We start from the raw sequence: 25,279 nt of genomic DNA, 5'->3' as shown, positions 1-25,279 counted from the left end.
ATTTTTGGGATGAGAATACATGCAGGTTTTATAAATGATTTACAAAATAGACACACGTACGTGAAACTACATTCTATGGTTGAATTATCGAAATCGAATATGCCCCTTTTTATTAAGTCTGGTAATCTAAGAATTAGGGAACAGACACCCTAATTGACGCAATCCTAAAGATAGATCTATTGGGCCTAACAAACCCCATCCAAAGTACCGGATGCTTTAGTACTTCGAAATTTATATCATATCCGAAGGGTGTCCCGGAATGATGGGGATATTCTTGTATATGCATCTTGTTAATGTCAGTTACCAGGTGTTCACCATATGAATGATTTTTATCTCTATGTATGGGATGTGTATTGAAATATGAAATCTTGTGGTCTATTGTTACGATTTGATATATATAGGTTAAACCTATAACTCACCAACATTTTGTTGATGTTTAAAGCATGTTTATTCTCAGGTGAATACTAAGAGCTTCCGCTGTTGCATACTAAAATAAGGACAAGATTTGGAGTCCATGTTTGTATGATATTGTGTAAAAACTGCATTCAAGAAACATATGTTGATGTAATATATTTCTATTGTAAACCTTTATGTAATGGTCGTGTGTAAACAGTATATTTTAGATTATCATTATTTGATAATCTACGTAATGTTTTTAAAACCTTTATTGATAAAATAAAGGTTATGGTTGTTTTAAAAATGAATGCAGTCATTGAAAAACGTCTCATATAGAGGTCAAAACCTCGCAATGAAATCAATTAATATGGAACGTTTATAATCAATATGAACGGGACATTTCACTATAAGCCCTATGCTATTCATCTGTGATAGCATAACTTAGATTACATATCTGTAAATATATTTATAGCTTCCTGTCTTAATGGGTATATCTTATATCACAGGCACAAGGATGCTCGGCAGTTCAATGTAAACCCCTGGATCAACAATCCAAGCCACGAGAGAGCGGCACACTATGAATGATTTGAGATTTGAGCACAGATCTTCTTTAATTATGGGAACTCTCCTCATTATCTTTCTTCTTGATTAATTTTGACTTGAATTCTTCATCTTTGAACATTTGAATATTGTTTTCATCTTATTGAAACTTGACCTGAACTTTATGCAGATGCTCGTTGACTTCATAATTACTTTGGATGCTCAAATCATTCATAGGTGTTCTCCCTTAAAGACAAGGACGGCCCGTGATGGTCGAATATACTTTTAGACATTATTTTTGAAACATATTTACCTCTATGTAAGCTAACCTTTCTATGTTTGGATTCTAGCATTACGAGCCAATAGAATTTGATATACAATATCTGTACAAAATATCCTCACCTTGTATTGATCACTTGAGTATCCCAATTAGTCGCCAGACTCAATGGTATAGCCTATTTTGATTATTGCTTTGGGATATTCATCGCCAAATATGTCCAGTATAAATCTCAATAGGGAATACCCTCACCTTCTGTTGATTTCCTGAACAATTATTTCTAGAATATGCACATGTGATAATTAGGTGACTACCGTTCAACCACTGTAAATCTTTTAATGATTTCCTCATCAAGATATTTACATGATTATGAGTATGATCATCTCTTTCTACGATTGAGTCATAAGGCTTAATAGTACCTGATATGAATAATCACTGATTTAATCTATACTACTTACTATACGCGTCAAACGATAAACATGCAAGTTCAGTAATACAGTCATCTCCCTAACATGTAGATCAAACAACTCATTTTTTGATTTTCTATTTTTGTGTGTTTTTGATTTTATCATTTTTTTATATTTTATGATGTTACCATTTTCTCCCCCTAAAATACTAAAATCGAAAATGCAATCGGAAAATAAAATGCAATATAGAAATTTAAACTACCTAACATGAAAATGTAAACAAATACAATAAAGAAAACATAAAAAGAGTTGGTTACTCATTTGAAGTTTCGTTTCTGGGACGATATCAGACTGATTTTTGACACCAAATTACGTTACTCAACGCATTCTACACTGAATTGTGTAGAAGCCAACAACATACGTTCCATTTTGGGTTTCATACTAAAGATATGCAAGCCATTTTCCTGGGCAGTTATGTGCGGATCACCCCATTGTCGACAATCCAGGTACTATCAACAAGGTTAAACAAACTTGGCAACTTGCACAAAGCTCAAAAACAAAATTAGTTCAAAGTGGGAACCCAAGCCCTAATGGCAGTGGGTTTCCCGTCAGCACCAACAACCTGTAAATTCACCCATTTTCCTATGGATCTCGACGATGTCGTAATCACATCATCACCACTTGAACTACCACCTCCATCAGACTTAGCTTTCCAAACATGACGCTTGGATGGCGATTGTTTACAATAAATAGTTGTCGAGTCAAAGTTAGGAGGTGTGGAAGCATGTTTCTTAATAGAAGAGGCTGAACGATTCTTGAAAAGCCTATTGTTCTTCCATTTTGACCTAGACAAATTTTCATTAAAATTTTGGTTCAGGTCAACCTTCCTATATGGTGTACGAGACCTCTTTGGACAATTCCATGCAACGTGTCCTAAATCTCCACAATCAAAACACATTCTATGGTAAGCAAATTTACCAAAGTAATGACCTGCTCTACTGTCAAGTCTACATTCGTGACTCACAGTCTGTCTATGTGGAGGTATGTATCTATTTTCAACATTCAGGGTCTTTATGGGGACCCCAGGGATAGTCTTATATTCTAGGTCTCCTTCCTCAGTAACAGCCTTTGCCACAGAATTGTGATCAGACTTAACCTTGTATTTTGATTTAGAATTATAGGATTTAGATTTAGAGGCCTTTCTTGGTTTTGACTCAGGTCTATCAACAAGTTTTGACACAATCTCCTCAAGCGTCTCATCAATCGTAAGAATTTCCTCAACAAACTTAGGCACACTGCTAGTCTTAGAACTCTCACTCTTAAAAAGTTCTTCAGGTGGTGGAGTAAGAACATACTCATTTTCTAAGTTCAGTCCTTTCTCATACTTAAGAGGTGTTTGAAACACAAGCTTCTCCTTAAGATTCCTAGACTTCTCAACTTTTCTTGATTTTGGTTTCTTACTAGCACTAACCCTACGAGCATTCTCAGGATTTATCAAAATGGTGATGGGTTTAGTCACAGGTCGGAATGGTTTGCTATCTTTCTCGGTGTCAATATCAGTATCTGACTCTGTTTCATAGACACTTTCTAGCGGTTTCTTAACCTCTACCTTCTCACTCTTATCCTTAAGGTCAACTGGTGTCTCCTTAGACTCACCATATTGCTGTTCAATAATATCATCCTTACACTTCTCACTAGGCTTCTTAAGATATTCATTCATAAGAGGAGGCGCACACTCGTTGTAACTAATACCTTTCTGTTTATCATCCTTACGAGGATTAGAGGTCTGTAGCACAAACTTTGATCTCTGCCAATTGTCAATCCTAGCCTTTTCAGTTTCATATTTAATCTTAAAAGATTCCTTTTCTTCCTTAAGGCTCTCTATCTGATTCAAGTACATAGTAATGACCTTTTGATCGTCTATAATAGTTGCTTTTAAGAACCTATTTGTGTTTCTAAGGTCTTAATAACATCTACGTACTCCTTCTGCTTATTGAGATAATACAATGCATCCTTATAATTCTTCAAGTTTGTCTGTTTATCTATACTTAAGTTTTTGAGCTCTAACTTAAGTTTTGGACAATTCTCATAAGTTACAGGTATCTCACTAAGCTTAGAAATAACACATTCAAGTTTATCAATTTCTTTCTCAAAATCAATGCATTTAGAACAAACAGAAGTAGATTCAGTGTGTACCTTATCATTGCTTGACGTGTTGGCCATGAATGCACAGTTGGTAGTCGAGTTCGAGACCTCAATTTTAGACTCTGACCGAGAACTATCTGACACTATCTCCAGCTTCTCAATACTATCAGCAACAACATTCACAATTGGCTCTTCTTCCCTAGCCGGATTTTCAATCTCAGTAGCAGCATCACCACTGTCATCTGAAGATTCATCCTTAAGGCAATCACCAACAATCTCAACCCCGTTATTAGATCCAGATGCTAATTCAACATTTATTTTAGAATCTCGAAGCATATTCCCTCTAATACATTGTTCCAAATCCTTCTTTCTCAACTTGGAAATAAATGAATTGAGAGTGAGAACATTATTTGTAGCCCAAGCTCTTGATTCAAGTTGCTCAATGTATGCATCCCATTTTCTTGGCAATCCCTCTGGGACTGATCTCTATAGTATAAAAATTAAGCACGCTTTATTTCCTTGAGTTCCAAACAGCTTATTTCCTGATTTAAATAAAAACACAGAGTTCCTTACACAGTGAAACTTTCAGAAAACTGATTTGTCATGCCTAAACTTAAACCATAAATGCACATGCAAGTAACAAAAACCGCACCTATTTTGGATTTTCAGATATAAAAGCACATGCAAAGCTATACATCAAACTACAATATGAGATCCGGTGTATCATGATTAGCAAAGACATATTCATCAGATATTTTAACATCATACGTCTGTAAACATTCAGCTTATAACATCAATTATATTAATCACTTAACCACAAATCAGATGTTATTACCATGAAATCAGATGAAGCAGTTTATCATGAACCACACTAAGAAAAGCATAACACATGTTTTTGTGAGTTGACATATCTCATTGATTTAATCTCTTAATTCGGGGATCAGAACTAAACCTTATTGACATGGTATCGCACAATTCAGTCATTAACTTACTTGATAAAGCATATACAGAACAACTTCCAAATATATCGAAATTCATTTACGAGCTCGGTTGTACCAGCTCTGATACCAATTTGTTGGTCCGGTTAAGGATCAAAAACAACCATGAACGAGCAAAATCAAAGACGGAAGAGATAAAAACACGATGAATCAAAGTAAATCACTATATTGAATAAACGTTATACGTACAATTGATTAAACCGAGAAACATTGTGTGACGATCGCTCCAAATCCATATGGAAGAACACGTCATTCATCGATTTTATTGCGAGGTATTTGACCTCTATATGATACGTTTTGTAAACATTGCATTCTTTTGAAAAGGCAAACCATAAATGAATATTTAAATCAAAGGTTTTCGACATCTGATGATATCTTCATATAGACAATCACCGTAAATAATAGTTTACAATAGTACTTCCGTTGATAATGCAGTCAAAATAAGATACATGGTGATGATTTGGTGAATGCAACGTTTCCTTGAAAAATATGTCATGTAAGACTCCATGCACATAGCTTGTCTAACATATAAGCAAACAGCGGAAGACTTCTAGGGAACCTGAGAATAAACATGCTAACAAGTGTCAACACAAAGGTTGGTGAGTTCATAGTTTTAGTGTTTCGCATCATCTGTATATAAAGGTGGATCACAAGATTTCAGTTGTTTCATCCAGAAACGTTTATCAAAATATTCTACGAAATTGAGCACCCTGGTAACTAAACTTAACGTATATATAATTTATACCCTTTGTATAATCATCTTAATAATACACGCAAACCAACGTGTACGCTTCTCAAATAGCATACGTCCGTTAAAAGGCTAGTGCTCTAGCTCGAACGGGGATATCAAGCCCTATGGATCCATATACTACTCGCGCCCACCAGTTCTAATAACTGGCAGTTACTAGTTACCAAAGCTAGGGGATTTTCGGTTCAAACTCAGTGTAGAATTTAGTGTGTACTTGTATCCATTGTGTTTAAAATAAAGTGCATGTATTCTCAGCCCCCAAAAATATATATTGCAAAAGCAATTAAAAAGGGAGCAATGAAACTCACTTTAGCAGCACATAAAGTCGTTCAACAAAACGTGACCGAAACTCAGAATATCAAAATAATCGTAGATCTCAACCTAGAGAACATATGTTGGTCAATAAATGTCTATCAAGCTAGGTCAGGTCATAGTGTATCACAATCCTAATGCTCGAGATCGACATACAAAAGTTATCCAAAGTCGTTTTAAAAAGTCAATTTTGACAATAGTTCACAAAACGAGATGTACCTTATATAAGGATTCATTTACTCGGTTGGTAATATTCAAAAATCCATTTTATCAATGTTACAAAAAAGTTGTTTAAATATTAATTGCAGATTCAAAAGCAATTTTAATTAACGTCAATCATAATTCAGTTGATCATATGTTTTAATCCGTTCATCGAAACTATTCGATATCTAAATGATAAGTCATTGATTTTTCGCCAGCTTTCCAAAAACATGTATATCATATACTTTTTACCAGTAATATATGTATTTAATTCGTGATTCATTATAAACTTTTTAGCGACGAAATTTAGCATACAAGTATGTATAAATATATATACTCGAGCACTAGACATGGATACACAATTAATATATAAAAGATAAAATATGAGTGCTTACGTATCAATATTGAGATTCAATATTGTAGGAAAGTACGTAGATGTAACGGAGATGATAAACACTAGGTTTGACTTGCGAAATAATACCCATGAACATTACCCATAACTTCCATAGTTATAACCCATAATTTCCTTAACTTTATCCCGCTCAAAAACCCATTTTTGAAAGTGACACGCTCATAACCTCGTCGTAGTATTTTATGTATAATACTAATTAATAATTAATAACACTAATAATTAATAATAATAATAATAATAATAATAATAATAATAATAATAATAATAATAATAATAATTAAATAAATAATACGGAGTAATTGAAATGAAATCAGAAGCAGAAAACATCAGGCTTTTATAGATGTGGCCTGGACCAGACTGCCATGCGATCGCATGGCTGTTGTGAGGGGACTCCATGCGATCGCATGGACCCTTTTTCCAGCTCACATATGATTCGTAATATTGTTTCGTTGATATATTAATTTATTAATACAATATATATAATTTATATAATTAATTATATATTATATTAAATTCACGTGCATAGTTGATTTGTAATTTTAGTTCCGATTAGTCGTACGTCATCACTCGACTTATGTCCCGGTTCCAGTTTTTCGAAGTTTGTAGCAAATAGTGATTTTTCGAAGTTTGTAGCAAAGTCTGTAGCAAAGTTACTGTAGCAAAGTTTTTACTGTAGCAAATAGTGATTTTCGAAAACACTGTAGCTTTTTGGGTACTGTAGAAATTCGAAAATACTGTAGCAAATTAGTGTTTTACTGGTTCATCTTAAACATTTTAGTTAACTTATCTAAATATCAATCGAATCAATAATCAAATGTTACTATCGTTTACTAAATAACTTGAAATCATATATATTCAAATAGATATATAAACCAATAAGTTTAATGTACGGTATCATGCAATTAAAACTTTGTTACGTTTTCAAGTTATAGTATATATATGTATCTATTTACATATAATGGTTCGCGAATCGTTGAGAACAATCGAAGGGTACTTGAATAGTTCAAAAATTTTGAGATTCGATTTTTACAGACTTTGCTTATCGTGTCGGAAACGTTAAATCATTTAAAGATAAAGTTTAAATTTGGTCAAAAATTTACGGGCTGTCACAGTACCTACCCGTTAAAGAAATTTTGTCCCGAAATTTGAGTGAGGTCGTCATGGCTAACAATAAAAATGTTTTCATGACGAATATGAGTTGGTAAATAGAATTTTATCACCATTGAATAATACGGATAAAACAATCCGATTACTCGAAGAGTATGAGAGAAGTTATCGTAATAGAGTGAAATGGAGAATATAGATTTGTCTTATCTCTTGATGTAGTAACGATTGATTTCCGGAATTTAAGGAATAGAAAATCTTCATAATTTAAATAAGATTTGATTCTTCGGAATTTAAGGAAATTAGGATTTCCTTTGATTAAATGCGTAATCTGCCTCGATTGTTATGTCTGATATTTTGCTATAAATTGACCTCTTCCGTTTCATTTATTTTCACCACTCCTATAATCTTATTTCTTATTTCATACTTACAAAATATTTGTGAAAATGCTTCATCCAGTTCTGATTCTTGATATTTTCTTGGCTATCATATCATTCATTCTTCTTTTTCATCTGCCACCAGAGGAGGTTATTTTCTTCTACTATTACCTTGGGGTTATATTGTTTTTCATTCTCCTGTGTCTTTATATTGCTATACGTATTGATATACATGGTTTGTAATTTCGGGGTTGTTTTCGGGCTTTATATTTTCCATTATATTTCGGAGCTTCATGCTTTCGTTTTCTCTTCCCGACTTTAAGTCAAGCGAATAATGGTCCAGAATTCGTAGGTATGAATTTTGGAATGAACATAATTAATGTTCTAAGAAAGAAACGGTAATGGCACAATCTGACTTGTCAAATTACCAGAATACCTCGAAAAAGACCGAATCATCAAGAAAAATATTTCTTGATATGTTTAGAGGTTAAATAGAATGAAAGAGTTATGTAACATGGTTCATGATGAGGGTATGATCTGTGAACCTTTATCACGTTCCATTAGAAACTTAGCATGACTTACTGTAATATAATCACATTGATCAAGTGTCATTATATTATACTAACTCATGCTTCAATTCCCAACACTACTTCAAAAACATCCATTTTTCGAAATTTTCAGAAATTAGAAACTAAAATAATTTCTTTTATGATGTAACACAGATAGCATGAAGAGATAAATAATTTCGAATGATAATAGTTATGAAGATATCTTCAGAAATATCGAAGATATTTATAATGAAAGATATGATAATATCTTAGAATTTCTAATATCGAAGGATGATGAAGAAGATTTGTTCATAACGGATTTTGAGTCAGGAGCAAGGTATTCGTTAATGACTTCAGCAGATACTGAATCATTTGTATTCTTTGAAGGCAGGTTTAGTCTTTGTGATTTGTCCACAGCCTCCTTCATAGTTTGCTCAATCCATTTTTCAGTTCCAAACCTTCTCTTTTTCTCAGCTTTACCACCATACTATTCTTTATCATCAAACTTTTGACTGTTAAGGTCGTTTACAATTTTTGCTGCTTCTTCAGCATTTTTCCAAAATTCGGAGAACTAGTTTCATAGTTTAGGATATTTTTCAGAAACTTCACATTTGGAGTAAATAAGTCTAGGAGATAGACATTACATGTTTATATATATATATCTGTTGGCGTAGAATTGCTGCAATATTCAAAATACTGATTGCTAATTCCCAGTAGTTGGTATGGAAATTATCGTTAGTAGATGTAGATGAGTACATGATAGGGTTTCAATGAGTATAAGGATTTTTCGGAAGGTCAAGGATCAGTGAAGTTGTTGGTAAATTTATTGCTAATGTGGTGGAACATAAAAGGTTCCCCAGTAACAAGAACATATATATCAAGATTACAATAAGGCTTAATCTGAAAAGTTGAAGTTGACTGGTTGGAAGTGTGGTAAAACTGGATACTTTGAAAAGGAATTGCAAGGTTATTTTTGGTAAAAACAATACCAAAGGATCTTTCACAGTTTTGAAGTCAAAGTATAGCTTTGAAAGATGTAGAGATCAAAGAATGATTTCACCGGTTCAGAGTTATGACTTGGATTATGATCCGTCAATATCTGAATATGTAATTGAATTTGTATGAAAACGATTGTATATCGTTGTGAGCATTTTTAATAATTTTTTTTTTAATCAAAGTTGAAGAATGTACAGTGTAACATATTAATTGTGAACTTATATATTTCCCGAGTATTACCTACCCGTTAAAGATTTCACAAGTAATATTTTGTACAAAAATTTTTTTCATTACAGTCTTTATGAAAATATTTGTATGTATATTTTCTTCGGATGTAATTCGGATCATAGTAAGCTCATTTGTTTTTTGGCTTGAATTAGAAATGAATAATCTCTAAAACATTAAATATTACATAATCTTTGCGGAGTATTTCGCTAATGTAATCGATACTTCATTATTTATTCTTATTTTTCGGTGAAGGATGTTGATGCTTGTGGAATCTTTGTGAACCTTACAAGGCACAGATGATGTTTTCTGGAATGTTTCGAGTACATCAAAAATGAAAATGTAAAATCAATTATGTAATTGAATAATACACTTGGTTTATTATAAAATGGAATTCATTAAGTTGAAATAGAGATTGTAGTTAACAATGATTAAGTTGTTAAGGAAGGATGTACATCATTGCATATTAATAATATGAACTAACCGAGTAGTGCCTACCAGTTAAGATTAACACGTAATAGCTTAGTATGAAAAGATTTATTTTGATTTCAAAATTCATATATATTAAATATACATAAAATTTCTTCAGGGGAAATGAGTTAATACTTCATCGGTTATTGTTGCTGGTATTTCTTGATAACTACGATGCGTATGACGTTGATGTTCAAGGTACATATTGTGATGTTGAGGCTTGCGGTGCGGATGTTGTTGGTGGTGGTAATGGTACTGTTGGTGTTGTTGTCGGTGGTACTGTTGATGCCGGTGATTCTGCTGGTGCTTGTAACCTTTGCACCATATTCTCCAAAGCCACTATCCGAGCGCGAAGCTCGTTGACTTCTTCTACTACACCGGGATGATTGGCGGTTCGTACGAGCAGATGAATAAGATCCAGAATTTGAGAGAGTATATGATCATGACGAGATATTCTGGAGATGAGAGAGAAAATGGTATTACGAACAGGTTCGCTGGTAAGTGCTTCAGGTTCTTCGCCAAGAGGGCAATGTGGTGGATGGAAGGGATCGCCTTCTTCTTGTCTCCTATAATTAAGCAGGCTACGAACCCATCCCCAATTCATCCAGAATAGGTGATGGCTGATTGGTTGATCCATTCCGGTTACACTGGCTTCGGAATTCAGATGAATATCCATATCGGAATAGCTGTCGGAGTTTAAGGAATTTGAACTGGATACGGGATCCATCTTGTATAATTAGGGAGATGATTTTTGATATGAATTAGATTATAGAATTTAGTTTGGTATTCTTCAATACATAATTTACATATGTATATATAATACCAAATTCCATAAATCACGGAGAAATTTTCGGAAGATGTCAGAAAAAGTATACAGTAACAGATACGCTAAGATATGAATTTTGTCTATACACTATTCATGCAATCAATGCAGTAAAACGTGTCTAGACTAGGAATGATAAGCAGGTAATTTCCGACAAGAAATGATAAGCAAAACTTTTGACATGCAGACACGGTCGAAGTCCAGACATACTAATGCATCCTAACAACTATCAGCTAGACACACTCATACAAGACCTGGTTCGCTAGGACCAACGCTCTGATACCAACTGTGACGATCGCTCCAAATCTATATGGACGAACATGTCATTCATCGATTTCATTGCGAGGTATTTGACCTCTATATGATACGTGTTGTAAACATTGCATTCTTTTGAAAAGGCACACCATAAATGAATATTTAAATCAAAGGTTTTCGACATCTGATGATATCTACATATAGACAAAATAAGATACATGGTTTAAAATAGTACTTCCGTTGACAATGCAGTCAAAATAAGATACATGGTGATGATTTGGTGAATGCAACGTTTCCTTGAAAAATATGCCATGTAAGACTCTATGCACATAGCTTGTCTAACATATAAGCAAACAGCGGAAGACTTCTAGGGAACCTGAGAATAAACATGCTAAATGTAACATCCCGCGTTTTTCCGTTAAATTTATTTTTAACACCGTCTTTTTCTTTTAAATAATACCTTTCGTTATTTAAATTCGTAGTTTCCGTTGACTAACGTTCATAATAATTCCGTCATTTAATTATAACATCTCTCGTTAACTTGCGTTTTAAAAATAGTCGTTTGGTTATTTCCCGCACCCGACAACAAACTTGAGGGACTAATCTCGCCACTCGGGTAAACTTGGCTAACTAGTGACTCCTCACCACCACACACTTCATTTCACCATCTTCTTCCTCTTTTTCTTTCTTCCTTTTCTCTCAAGAACACAAACACAAATTCATCATCTAATTTTGATCTTGGAAGCTCACAACAAATCCGACTACATATTCTTGATCCTCTCATCATCCTCTTCGATTTGATGCTAACCACTTCGATTTTGGGTAACATTTCTAAAACTCTAGATTTCTCAAATTCGTGTTTTTGACTTGATATGTTGTTAGTTAGTGTCTATGGCTCGTGTATAACATGAATATATGATTTGTATGCTCGATCTTGATGTTTAGGTGTAACTAGCTTGATAATGAAAAGTGTATGCTTAATCTTTGATTTTGGATGATGAAATGTGTTTAGATGTTAATGTTTGTGTGTTCAAAGTGTTAGTTACTTCAATAGCTTCGTTTTGGTGTGTTGATTGATATGAAAACCTTACATTAACATGATTAGTGATTTTGAGGTTTGGTTAGGGTTTGACAACTCTTAAAAACGAACTTTTGATGCGTTGAATGCTTGTTAATGTTATTGATAAGTGTTTAGTTGTATTACACATTTCATTACCTTCAAAACGGCATATCATATGTATAAATTGGATTCCCGAAACTTGAATTGCAATTGATAAACTTAAAACTTGAAAATAAACTTCTATTGATCGCTTGACGGGATTTCGGTTATAGTATATGATGTTTTTGCTTGATGAAAAGTGCTTAGTTGCGTTCCTTGTCGAAAGAGCTTTCCGATGATATAAAATACATGTTCTAATTGTTTGCGGTTTGTAAAATGTGTTGGTTTGTGTTTTGGTTCGTGTAATTGAGAAATTCAGCAAACAGGGCCTGGAAGGCATTTGGGACGCCGTCCAGAAACTCAAGACGCCGTCCCACTCTTCAACTTGGGACGCCGTCTAGCCCATTAGGACGCCGTCCCACTCTTCAATTTGGGACGCCGTCTAGCCCATTAGGACGCCGTCCCATTGTGCTAAAACTGGCTGTTCACTTAGTCATTTGACATGAAAATGTTTGCTAGGCTACGGACCTCCGATTAACATGAAACTTGGCCAACATGCTCATATATGATTATATAACTTAGAAAAATTGTCGGATATCCAACCCGACCCCGTTGACTTTTCTGTTGACTTTGACCCGACCAAGTTGACTTTTAATCAAACTTAACCAAATAATTGTGCAATCGTTCTAACATGTTTTTATACTTGTACCTTGCATGAAACATGACAACTTGACTCACATGCTACATTATTGAGTCGTAACGAGCCATAGGACTAATTGAACATCTTTGACCTATCGTGTTTACCGTTATTGATACAAACCTATTGTTTAGGTCAAGACTAGCTTTGTCTTTGCACGCGTTTACTTGTTGAAGTACTTTATTAACTCTCGCGCTCAAGGTGAGATCATAGTCCCACCTTTTTCAACAACTTTTATACTTTTAAATCGTGGGCTGAGAAAACATCTACTTTGTTACATCTTGTACTACTTACTTTTATGTTTTGAACACAAGTGTGAAAACAAACATTCCACGTGCGAGTTAGAACAAAAATGTCTCAATTCGATTATCATTAGTTACACTTGCAGGGTGTAAGCGAGAACTTATATTGTGTGGCCATACGGGTTTAACAAACCCTCATTCGGACGGTTCGCTACCGTTATGCGGATGAAATATATTTTTGTGTTTTAGTGCGGGTTCTAGCACTGTGTGATGGGGTAACGTTGGTTAAGTTTTGATAATTGAGTGCTCGCGTATAACAACACTTTTGGAATGAAAATGATTTGGATAATCTACGTTATGGATATACAAAAATCTTGTGGTTCAAAGACAACGTTTAATACTTACTAAACCTATGATTTCACCAACGTTTTCGTTGACAGATTCTTCTATGTTTTTCTCAGGTCTTGCACGATATGTGATACATGCTTCCGCTCACTATTTGATACTTGCATCCGATGTCGAGTATACATGCATTTCATGGAGCGTCTTTTGACTTTACTTTAAACCGTGTCGCCTAGATTTCAATCGTACTTATAACGTTGTAACTTAACTTTTGGTTGAACAATTCTTGTAAACTTTGAAACAATCTTGTTTTGAAATGAAGGCGACATATTTTGGTCAAACGTTATCTTAAAGACTTATAATCAGGTAATGGGACCCACGTAGCCGACGCCGTCACTTGACGATTTGTCGGGGTCGCTACAGTTGGTATCAGAGCCTTGGTTGTAGGGATTTAGAGTTCATTTGTGTCCACCCCGAGTCATAGGGTACATAGGTGAATCTAGACTACAACCGGCATATAGACTGAAGTAGGGATTACTTGACTAATTGTGCATTTATACTCGAACTCTTATATCATATCTAACTCGTATTCGATCTTAATCTTAAGTTGATAAATTTTGTTGATGCGCCACTTTGACTTTATGAAGTAATGTTAAATGCACATGAGAATCAGGGTAATATAATTTCCGGGATTATATTACGGTGATTCACATGGACGTTCCGACATTATGACATAAAGAATTTAAGGCGAGTCAAGGAAAATCTTCTCTACATCATCCTTCCCTATCATGACTAGTATTATTGAGAATACTAATCAACGATATTCTTGTGTCTTGAAGGAACAATGCTTCCCCGTCGCGGACCACGTAATGAAACTTCCGAACAAGCTTTTCAACGCATGATAGCCACCGCCATAGGTGCGGCTATGGCTAGTATCTCCTCCGACATCAATAACAACCACAACCACAACAACCATGGAGCCGGTAATTCAAACGAGGGTTGCTCCTACAAAACTTTCATGGGGTGCAAACCTCACACCTTCGATGGGACCGGAGGACCGGTTGTGCTCACCCGATGGTTTGAGCAAACAGAAGCCGTTTTTAGCATAAGCGGTTGTCGGGACCAAGACAAAGTCAAATATTCCACCCACACTTTCGCCGGTATCGCCCTCACATGGTGGAATACGTATGTGCTGTCGGTGGGTATCGATGAAGCTCACACTCTCTCATGGGCCGACTTAAAGAAAAAGATGATCACCGAATACTTCCCGCGCGAAGAGACCCGTAAGCTCGAACACGAACTAAGAACTTTAAAAGCGGTCGGGACTGACCTAAAGGCATATAATCAACGATTTTCTGAGCTATCCTTGATGTGCCCAAACCTCGTGACCCCCGAACCTCTAAGGGTTGAACTTTACATGGATGGTCTTCCCAAGAGCATCAAACAAGGAGTAATGTCATCCAAACCCGCTAACCACCAAGAGGCTTTGAATATGGCCCGCCAATTGATTGAAACAGTGGACGAGATTGAAGTGCAGGCACCTAGAGCCGAGGATGAGTCGGGTGACAACAAAAGAAAATGGGAAGCCCCCCAATCGAGTAACTACAACAACAACTTTTCCAAGGAACCTCTCACCCCTGTCGGCAAGAAAAGTTATGCCGGGACACGACCTTTTTGCAACAAATGCCACAAGCATCATTTTGGTGAATGTGGCAAGCTAATTTGCCATCGGTGCCAAGGTAGTGGTCATATTGCCAAGTATTGTGGAAGTACTGCTCCCGTCACTCAAAAGGGACCCGGCGCACCAAAGCCGAGTATTTGCTACAAATGTGGCCAATCGGGTCATTTTAGGAATGAATGCCCAAAGAATAAAGCAAAAACCAACGCGCGCCGTTGAACTTACAACATCGACACCTAGGATGCCCGAGACGATGATGGACTAGTCACGGGTACGTTTCTTCACAACAAACCGTATATTTCATACTTATTCGATTCGAGTACCGTTAGACGTTTTATAACCAAGGATTTGACTCGTGCTCTTTATATTCCACCTCTTTTCCCCTAGATACTATTTAGGCGATTTAAGCGACCAACGAAAAAAAAAAAAAAAAAAAAAAAAAAAATTGTGTGCCTATAAATATTTTCGGAGGATATACGTTAAGAAATTGAACTCGACACCAATAGAACTAAGGAACCCAAAACCTATTCATTAAGGAGAAATTGTTGCCCTACATTTATGTATAGATTATTGAGAACTAAGAAATTTTCGGTTGGAAACCGATACCCTCTCCCTCGCATCCATGACCTCATGATTTTTGCACGAATCCCGTATGTTCCAAATCGACCTCCGTTCCGGTTATCACCAATTGGGGGTTAAGGGAGACGATGTCTCCTAAGCCACTTTCCGAACTCGCCACGTTAGTTGTAAATCTCTCTTAGTACCGTTTGATTTATTTAGGGCTCGCCCGTATCCTTAAACCTCTTGAACCGCGTATGCAAATTCATATAGACTAATCTGTATTCATAGATGACATCTTAACTTATTCAAGTAAAGAAGGAAAACGAACAACACCACCATCTTAAGCTCGAACGTTTGAGAAAAGAGCAACTTTATACCAAATTCTCCGAGTGAGAATTTCTGTTAAACGAAGTCAAATTTTTTCTAGACCATGATGTTAATGGTCAAGGCATTACAATCAATCTCGAAATCAAGCCACACGTAATCATTAAACTCTGACTTGTATTCGTAAAATCTTAGATCTCGTCTATTTTTACCGAAGATTCATTTCTGACTTTTCTCGTGTTATACGACTTTTAAACTCGTTAACTCACTAAGGAAAACTCTAAACCTCCCCGTGTTCGAACCTTGAGCGTGATTCTTCACACCAACATTTCTAGTTAAAATCGTATAGCAACAGATGGAACTCAAACATGGAAATATTTCTACTTGAACGCCGAAAGGCATACTCTCTCGACTCAAAAATCAACATAACTAAAATTCATTATTTTACACGAAGAATTCGAATACTAAATTGTGGATCCGATCAAACTTCTCATCATCACGTACCACACTACATACCTCTGTTATTTCACCGTCACCGTCTGATATTACTGGAATTTAAGATAACACACAATCCAACGATACTTCACTCTTCTTTGACTTAACGCCCTTGTGTTTCTGATAATCGGTCAACTATTATTCAACCCCGAACTATACAACTATGTGTACTACCTCGTTTCTCTTTCAGACTTCAACTTTTGACAACTAGAGGTACGTTATGGCAACCTCGAGATGCAAGCTCATCCTATTCTAAGTCCTCATTTCACTACTATCTCTACCGTTCGCATTTCCGTTTAGAGAAACTCCTTGTAACATTTCTCCATGGATGGAGAAATTCATCATATTACATTAGTATTCGCCACGAGGGTGAATAGTCCTAACGAACATTTTTCGAACCCTAACTAACTTGTTCAAACGTATCTTAAGAGATTCTATTCCAACACGGCGTATCTTTGTCAATTATTCCGTATCGAAATACTCGTTTCACTTCTAGTTTTACAAGAAACTTTGGAGACCCGTTTAGACATGAGTACCGCGTACCACCCACAAACCGACGAACCGAGCAAACGAACGATTTACGTCTTGGAAAGGCATGTCACAAACTCGTATTGTCACTTTTAGTAGATCACTCTTACGACAGTAGTTACCACTCGTGTGTTCACGCGCACTTTCCGAAACCCTATATGACCGCTAATGTCATACCCCTGTTCATTTAACCAAAGCATCAACCACCGAAATCTGAACTCCATCAAGAAACAACAATCGAAATCATTCAAATCCGAGGAGGGCTCGAGACGATCCGTAGTCGCCAGAAGAGTTATACTAAACTTAGATGAAAACCTCACAAATCCCAGTGTGTAACCGCGTAACATTGAGAAACCGCACCTTGGAAAGGTGTAATCCATTTTGGGAAATCGAGAAAGGTTATATCCGCAATATTGAACCTTTTGAAACCTTGGGGCGTATTAGAGCCGCTTCCTACCATTTAGAACGGCCGACTAAATTAAGTTTCCGTTTACCCTACATTTCGTGTAACAAACTTAGAAACGTGTCCTGCGGAACAGGAACGTGCAATCCTGCTGGATACATCAACTATCGATGACAAACTTCTCTTCATAGGAAAACCAGTTGAAACTGGGGATCGTAAAAACCGAACCTTAATGCAACGTAAAACCCTGACTATCCAAATTCATGAGAACCCTCAAGAACGTACTTTCACTTATTCATAGCATTGACAACGTAAAGTCTCGAGTAAGAGATATCGACTACTACTTCCAACTAAATTTCGGGACGAAATTTCTTTTGAGTTGTGGATAATGTAACATCCCGCGTTTTTCCGTTAAATTTATTTTTAACACCGTCTTTTTCTTTTAAATAATACCTTTCGTTATTTAAATTCGTAGTTTCCGTTGACTAACGTTCATAATAATTCCGTCATTTAATTATAACATCTCTCGTTAACTTGCGTTTTAAAAATAGTCGTTTGGTTATTTCCCGCACCCGACAACAAACTTGAGGGACTAATCTCGCCACTCGGGTAAACTTGGCTAACTAGTGACTCCTCACCACCACACACTTCATTTCACCATCTTCTTCCTCTTTTTCTTTCTTCCTTTTCTCTCAAGAACACAAACACAAATTCATCATCTAATTTTGATCTTGGAAGCTCACAACAAATCCGACTACATATTCTTGATCCTCTCATCATCCTCTTCGATTTGATGCTAACCACTTCGATTTTGGGTAACATTTCTAAAACTCTAGATTTCTCAAATTCGTGTTTTTGACTTGATATGTTGTTAGTTAGTGTCTATGGCTCGTGTATAACATGAATATATGATTTGTATGCTCGATCTTGATGTTTAGGTGTAACTAGCTTGATAATGAAAAGTGTATGCTTAATCTTTGATTTTGGATGATGAAATGTGTTTAGATGTTAATGTTTGTGTGTTCAAAGTGTTAGTTACTTCAATAGCTTCGTTTTGGTGTGTTGATTGATATGAAAACCTTACATTAACATGATTAGTGATTTTGAGGTTTGGTTAGGGTTTGACAACTCTTAAAAACGAACTTTTGATGCGTTGAATGCTTGTTAATGTTATTGATAAGTGTTTAGTTGTATTACACATTTCATTACCTTCAAAACGGCATATCATATGTATAAATTGGATTCCCGAAACTTGAATTGCAATTGATAAACTTAAAACTTGAAAATAAACTTCTATTGATCGCTTGACGGGATTTCGGTTATAGTATATGATGTTTTTGCTTGATGAAAAGTGCTTAGTTGCGTTCCTTGTCGAAAGAGCTTTCCGATGATATAAAATACATGTTCTAATTGTTTGCGGTTTGTAAAATGTGTTGGTTTGTGTTTTGGTTCGTGTAATTGAGAAATTCAGCAAACAGGGCCTGGAAGGCATTTGGGACGCCGTCCAGAAACTCAAGACGCCGTCCCACTCTTCAACTTGGGACGCCGTCTAGCCCATTAGGACGCCGTCCCACTCTTCAATTTGGGACGCCGTCTAGCCCATTAGGACGCCGTCCCATTGTGCTAAAACTGGCTGTTCACTTAGTCATTTGACATGAAAATGTTTGCTAGGCTACGGACCTCCGATTAACATGAAACTTGGCCAACATGCTCATATATGATTATATAACTTAGAAAAATTGTCGGATATCCAACCCGACCCCGTTGACTTTTCTGTTGACTTTGACCCGACCAAGTTGACTTTTAATCAAACTTAACCAAATAATTGTGCAATCGTTCTAACATGTTTTTATACTTGTACCTTGCATGAAACATGACAACTTGACTCACATGCTACATTATTGAGTCGTAACGAGCCATAGGACTAATTGAACATCTTTGACCTATCGTGTTTACCGTTATTGATACAAACCTATTGTTTAGGTCAAGACTAGCTTTGTCTTTGCACGCGTTTACTTGTTGAAGTACTTTATTAACTCTCGCGCTCAAGGTGAGATCATAGTCCCACCTTTTTCAACAACTTTTATACTTTTAAATCGTGGGCTGAGAAAACATCTACTTTGTTACATCTTGTACTACTTACTTTTATGTTTTGAACACAAGTGTGAAAACAAACATTCCACGTGCGAGTTAGAACAAAAATGCCTCAATTCGATTATCATTAGTTACACTTGCAGGGTGTAAGCGAGAACTTATATTGTGTGGCCATACGGGTTTAACAAACCCTCATTCGGACGGTTCGCTACCGTTATGCGGATGAAATATATTTTTGTGTTTTAGTGCGGGTTCTAGCACTGTGTGATGGGGTAACGTTGGTTAAGTTTTGATAATTGAGTGCTCGCGTATAACAACACTTTTGGAATGCAAATGATTTGGATAATCTACGTTATGGATATACAAAAATCTTGTGGTTCAAAGACAACGTTTAATACTTACTAAACCTATGATTTCACCAACGTTTTCGTTGACAGATTCTTCTATGTTTTTCTCAGGTCTTGCACGATATGTGATACATGCTTCCGCTCACTATTTGATACTTGCATCCGATGTCGAGTATACATGCATTTCATGGAGCGTCTTTTGACTTTACTTTAAACCGTGTCGCCTAGATTTCAATCGTACTTATAACGTTGTAACTTAACTTTTGGTTGAACAATTCTTGTAAACTTTGAAACAATCTTGTTTTGAAATGAAGGCGACATATTTTGGTCAAACGTTATCTTAAAGACTTATAATCAGGTAATGGGACCCACGTAGCCGACGCCGTCACTTGACGATTTGTCGGGGTCGCTACACTAAAAAGTGTCAACACAAAGGTTGGTGAGTTCATAGTTTTAGTGTTTCGCATCATCTGTATATAAAGGTGGATCACAAGATTTCAGTTGTTTCATCCAGAAACATTTATCAAAATATTCTACGAAATTGAGCACCCTGGTAACTAAACTTAACGTATATATAATTTATACCCTTTGTATAATCATCTTAATAATACACGTAAACCAACGTGTATGCTTCTCAAATAGCATACGTCTGTTAAAAGGCTAGTGCTCTAGCTCGGACGGGGATATCAAGCCCTATGGATCCATATACTACTACTCGCGCCCACCAGTTCTTATAACTGGCAGTTACTAGTTACCAAAGCTAAGGGATTTTCGGTTCAAACTCAGTGTAGAATTTAGTATGTACTTGTATCCATTGTGTTTAAAATAAAGTGCATTTATTCTCAGCCCAAAAATATATATTGCAAAAGCAATTAAAAAGGGAGCAATGAAACTCACTTTAGCAGCACATAAAGTCGTTCACCAAAACGTGACCGAAACTCGAAATATCAAAATAATCGTAGATCTAAACCTAGAGAACATATGTTGGTCAATAAATGTCTATCAAGCTAGGTCAGGTCATAGTGTATCACAATCCTAATGCTCGAGATCGACATACAAAAGTTATCCAAAGTCGTTTTAAAAAGTCAATTTTGACAATAGTTCACAAAACGAGATGTACCTTATATAAGGATTCATTTACTCGGTTGGTAATATTCAAAAATCCATTTTATCAATGTTACAAACAAGTTGTTTAAATATTAATTGCAGATTCAAAAGCAATTTTAATTAACATCAATCATAATTCAGTTGATCATATCTTTTAATCCGTTCATCGAAACTATTCGATAGCTAAATGAAAAGTCATTGATTTTTCGCCAGCTTTCCAAAAACATGTATATCATATACCTTTTACCAGTAATATATGTATTTAATTCGTGATTCATTATAAACTGTTTAGCGACGAAATTTAGCATACAAGCATGTATAAATATATATACTCGAGCACTAGACATGGATACACAATTAATATATAAAAGATAAAATATGAGTGCTTACGTATCAATATTGAGATTCAATATTGTAGGAAAGTACGTAGATGTAACGGAGATGATAAACACTAGGTTTGACTTGCAAAATAATATCCATGAACATTACCCATAACTTCCATAGTTATAACCCATAATTTCCTTAACTTTATCCCGCTCAAAAACCCATTTTTGAAAGTGACACGCTCATAACCTCGTCGTAGTATTTTATGTATAATACTAATTAATAATTAATAACACTAATAATTAATAAGATTAATAATAATATTAATCTTAATAATAATAATAATAATAATAATAATAATAATAATAATAATAATAATAATAATAATAATTAAATAAATAATACGGAGTAATTGAAATGAAATCAGAAGCAGAAAACATCGGGCTTTTATAGATGTGGCCTGGACCAGACTGCCATGCGATCGCATGGCTGTTGTGAGGGGACTCCATGCGATAGCATGGACCCTTTTTCCAGCTCACATATGATTTGTAATCTAGTTTCGTAGACATATTAATTTACTAATATAATATATATAATTTATATAATTAATTATTAATTATATTAAATTCACGTGCATAGTTGATTTGTAATTTTACTTCCGATTAGTCGTACGTCATCACTCGACTTATGTCCCGGTTCCGGTTTTTCGAAGTTTGTAGTAAATAGTGATTTTTCGAAGTTTGTAGCAAAGTCTGTAGCAAAGTTACTGTAGCAAAGTTTTTTACTGTAACAAATAGTGATTTTCGAAAACACTGTAGCTTTTTGGGTACTGTAGAAATTCGAAAATACTGTAGCAAATTAGTGTTTTACTGGTTCATCTTAAACATTTTAGTTAACTTATCTAAATATCAATCGAATCAATAATCAAATGTTACTATCGTTTACTAAATAACTTGAAATTATATATATTCAAATTGATATATAAACCAATAAGTTTAATGTACGGTATCATGCAATTAAAACTTTGTTACGTTTTCAAGTTATAGTATATATATGTATCTATTTACATATAATGGTTCGCGAATCGTTGAGAACAATCGAAGGGTACTTGAATAGTTAAAAATTTTGAGATTCGATTTTTACAGACTTTGCTTATCGTGTCGGAAACGTTAAATCATTTAAAGATAAAGTTTAAATTTGGTCAAAAATTTCCGGGTTGTCACACATCGGTGGCCAGGGGAGATCGAGCATGATCTCCCCTATGCACAGGATTGCTGAATGCGGCTCTCCCAAATAGGGTTTAGACTCCTGATCTCTTAACCCTAAAGACACACATAAACTGATATATATATATATATATATATATATATATATATATATATATATATATATATATATATATATATATATATATATATATATATATATATATATATATATATATATATATATATATATATATATATATATATATATAGACAACCTAGAATTAGGTTACCCTAATGGGCCTATCGACATGAATAGCCCAACAGTTATATATGCTTCTATAACTGATTAGTTTCACGTGTGTGTATAAACTAGGTGTACAATGTATGGATAAACGTTATTCGCCAGTGACTGCTATACAAAATATGCATCAACAATTTCCCCCTTGGACGTTGCTGGCGAATGATTGTAAACACCTCTTGCAATCTTCAGTCAATCTCTGCTGTAGTACCATAAACATGTGAATCACAAGCTCCATCAAAAGTCTTCCAGAATAAGTGAAAACCCAAACTTCGAACATCAATGTTTCCGCTCATTGAAGTCGAAATGCTAATTGTCATCCTGTAGTTTCTTTTAACTTGTACGTGTTACTCATAGTACAAATGCAGCAAGATTCCCCCTAAGACTGAGCTGAGATCCTTATCGACATATTTGATAAAACCTTCAAACAAACAGACTCTCTCAGAATCATAAACTGTAGAATCTTCCCCCTCACTGTTAGCTGTATCCTATTAAACATCGTAGCACTAACGTTCATCCTGACTTGCATCTTGTAAAGGCAAAATATATAGAGGAGTCTGGTCCATAATTAATAACTCAAATAAGTCTTTATTGCCATCAAACTTACCAAAGAAAGTCAAATAGGTACCTCATGATCACGAAACATCAACCTCAGTTCCTTCTTCAAGAGGAACTGGAACAAACATATTCCCTTTAAAAAGCGGAATATCGAGAAGTGTAGAATAATAAACGTTGTTGACCCATAAATAGTCGTATGCTCCCGATTACCCCACTAATACTTCTCAAAACAAGTGTTTTCATACTCACTTACTAAATAAGTCTAACGGACAAGGAGGTTGCCCACTAAACTTTATACATCAATACTTCAGTGAATAAATACTAGAAAGGTTTCGGAAAGGTTTCGTGTAATAATAAACTTTAAAGACCTTAGGTGAAAAACTTACGAAAGTTGAGAACCAGAACTGAAAATTCTGAAAAATTGTAAAACATTTTTCACTGGCGGTCCCGCTGGTTAAAGGACGTTAAAGATTTAACAGTGAAAGTTAACGACCGTTAAGTAATATTTGGGAATATTATAATAAAAAGAAGTGTACATATGAAGTGCATGTGGGAATAATATGGAATGTGGTCCCTATAATAAAAGTCAAAAGCTGAAAAAGGAAAGGGATCCACCAGTTAATCTTGTAACGTGTACCAGCCTTTTATTTTATTGTAGGTGATCTGTTCCTTCTTCCTCTCCCAAAATTTACGCGAACCAGTTTCCTTTTTTTTCTTCATAAATAAGCATCTTCATCCGATCCAACCCAAAAACACATTCGATTAAAATAAAAAACAACATTTTCATTCGATCAAATTAACCACAGACGAGGCATTCTTGATTAACAGCAGAATCCGACAGGTTGCTGTGGTGGTTCACGGCGGCTTGTGGCAGCGTTCATCAAAAATACATCAAATCTCCACCAAAATTCGTGAAAATTTGTAGGGAGTACCATTAGAACCCGATAAACATAAACCCATTCTCATATTTACCCAAAACATAACCAAAATCTCGAATCAAATCGATCTCAGATTCAATTTTTTGAAATAAAAAAAACTTGATAACTTGATCCATACTTCGAATCCGAACCTGAGATTTTGCATAAACATTCATGAGACGATTTCCAACCTTTCTACTTAAACACTTTTCCTTAATTCGATTCGGATCTCAAAAACTCATAAAAGTCAACAAAAGTCAACTGTTGAGATCTAACACGAATTTGCAACAAAATTAACGTCTTTTACCTTCGATCCAATCACGAGCCTGGTTGTACCAGCTTTGATACCAATTTGTTGGTCCTGTGAAGGATCAAAAACAACCATGAATGAGCAAAATCAAAGACGGAAGAGATAAAAACACGATGAATCAAAGTAAATCACTATATTGAATAAACGTTATACGTACAATTGATTAAACAAAGAAACATCGGTGGCCAGGGGAGATCGAGCATGATCTCCCCTATGCACAGGTTGCCGAATGCGGCTCTCCCATATAGGGTTTAGACTCCTGATTTCTTAACCCTAAAGACACACATAAACTGATATATATATATATATATATATATATATATATATATATATATATATATATATATATATATATATATATATATAGACGACCTAGACTTAGGTTGCCCTAATGGGCCTATCGACATGAATAGCCCAACAGTTATATATGCTCCTATAACTGATCGGTTTCA

The sequence above is a fragment of the Rutidosis leptorrhynchoides genome, chromosome 4 (assembly GCF_046630445.1).
Source record: "Rutidosis leptorrhynchoides isolate AG116_Rl617_1_P2 chromosome 4, CSIRO_AGI_Rlap_v1, whole genome shotgun sequence".
In the NCBI taxonomy this organism is placed as follows: Eukaryota; Viridiplantae; Streptophyta; class Magnoliopsida; order Asterales; family Asteraceae; genus Rutidosis; species Rutidosis leptorrhynchoides.
This window is presented reverse-complemented; position numbering follows the sequence as displayed.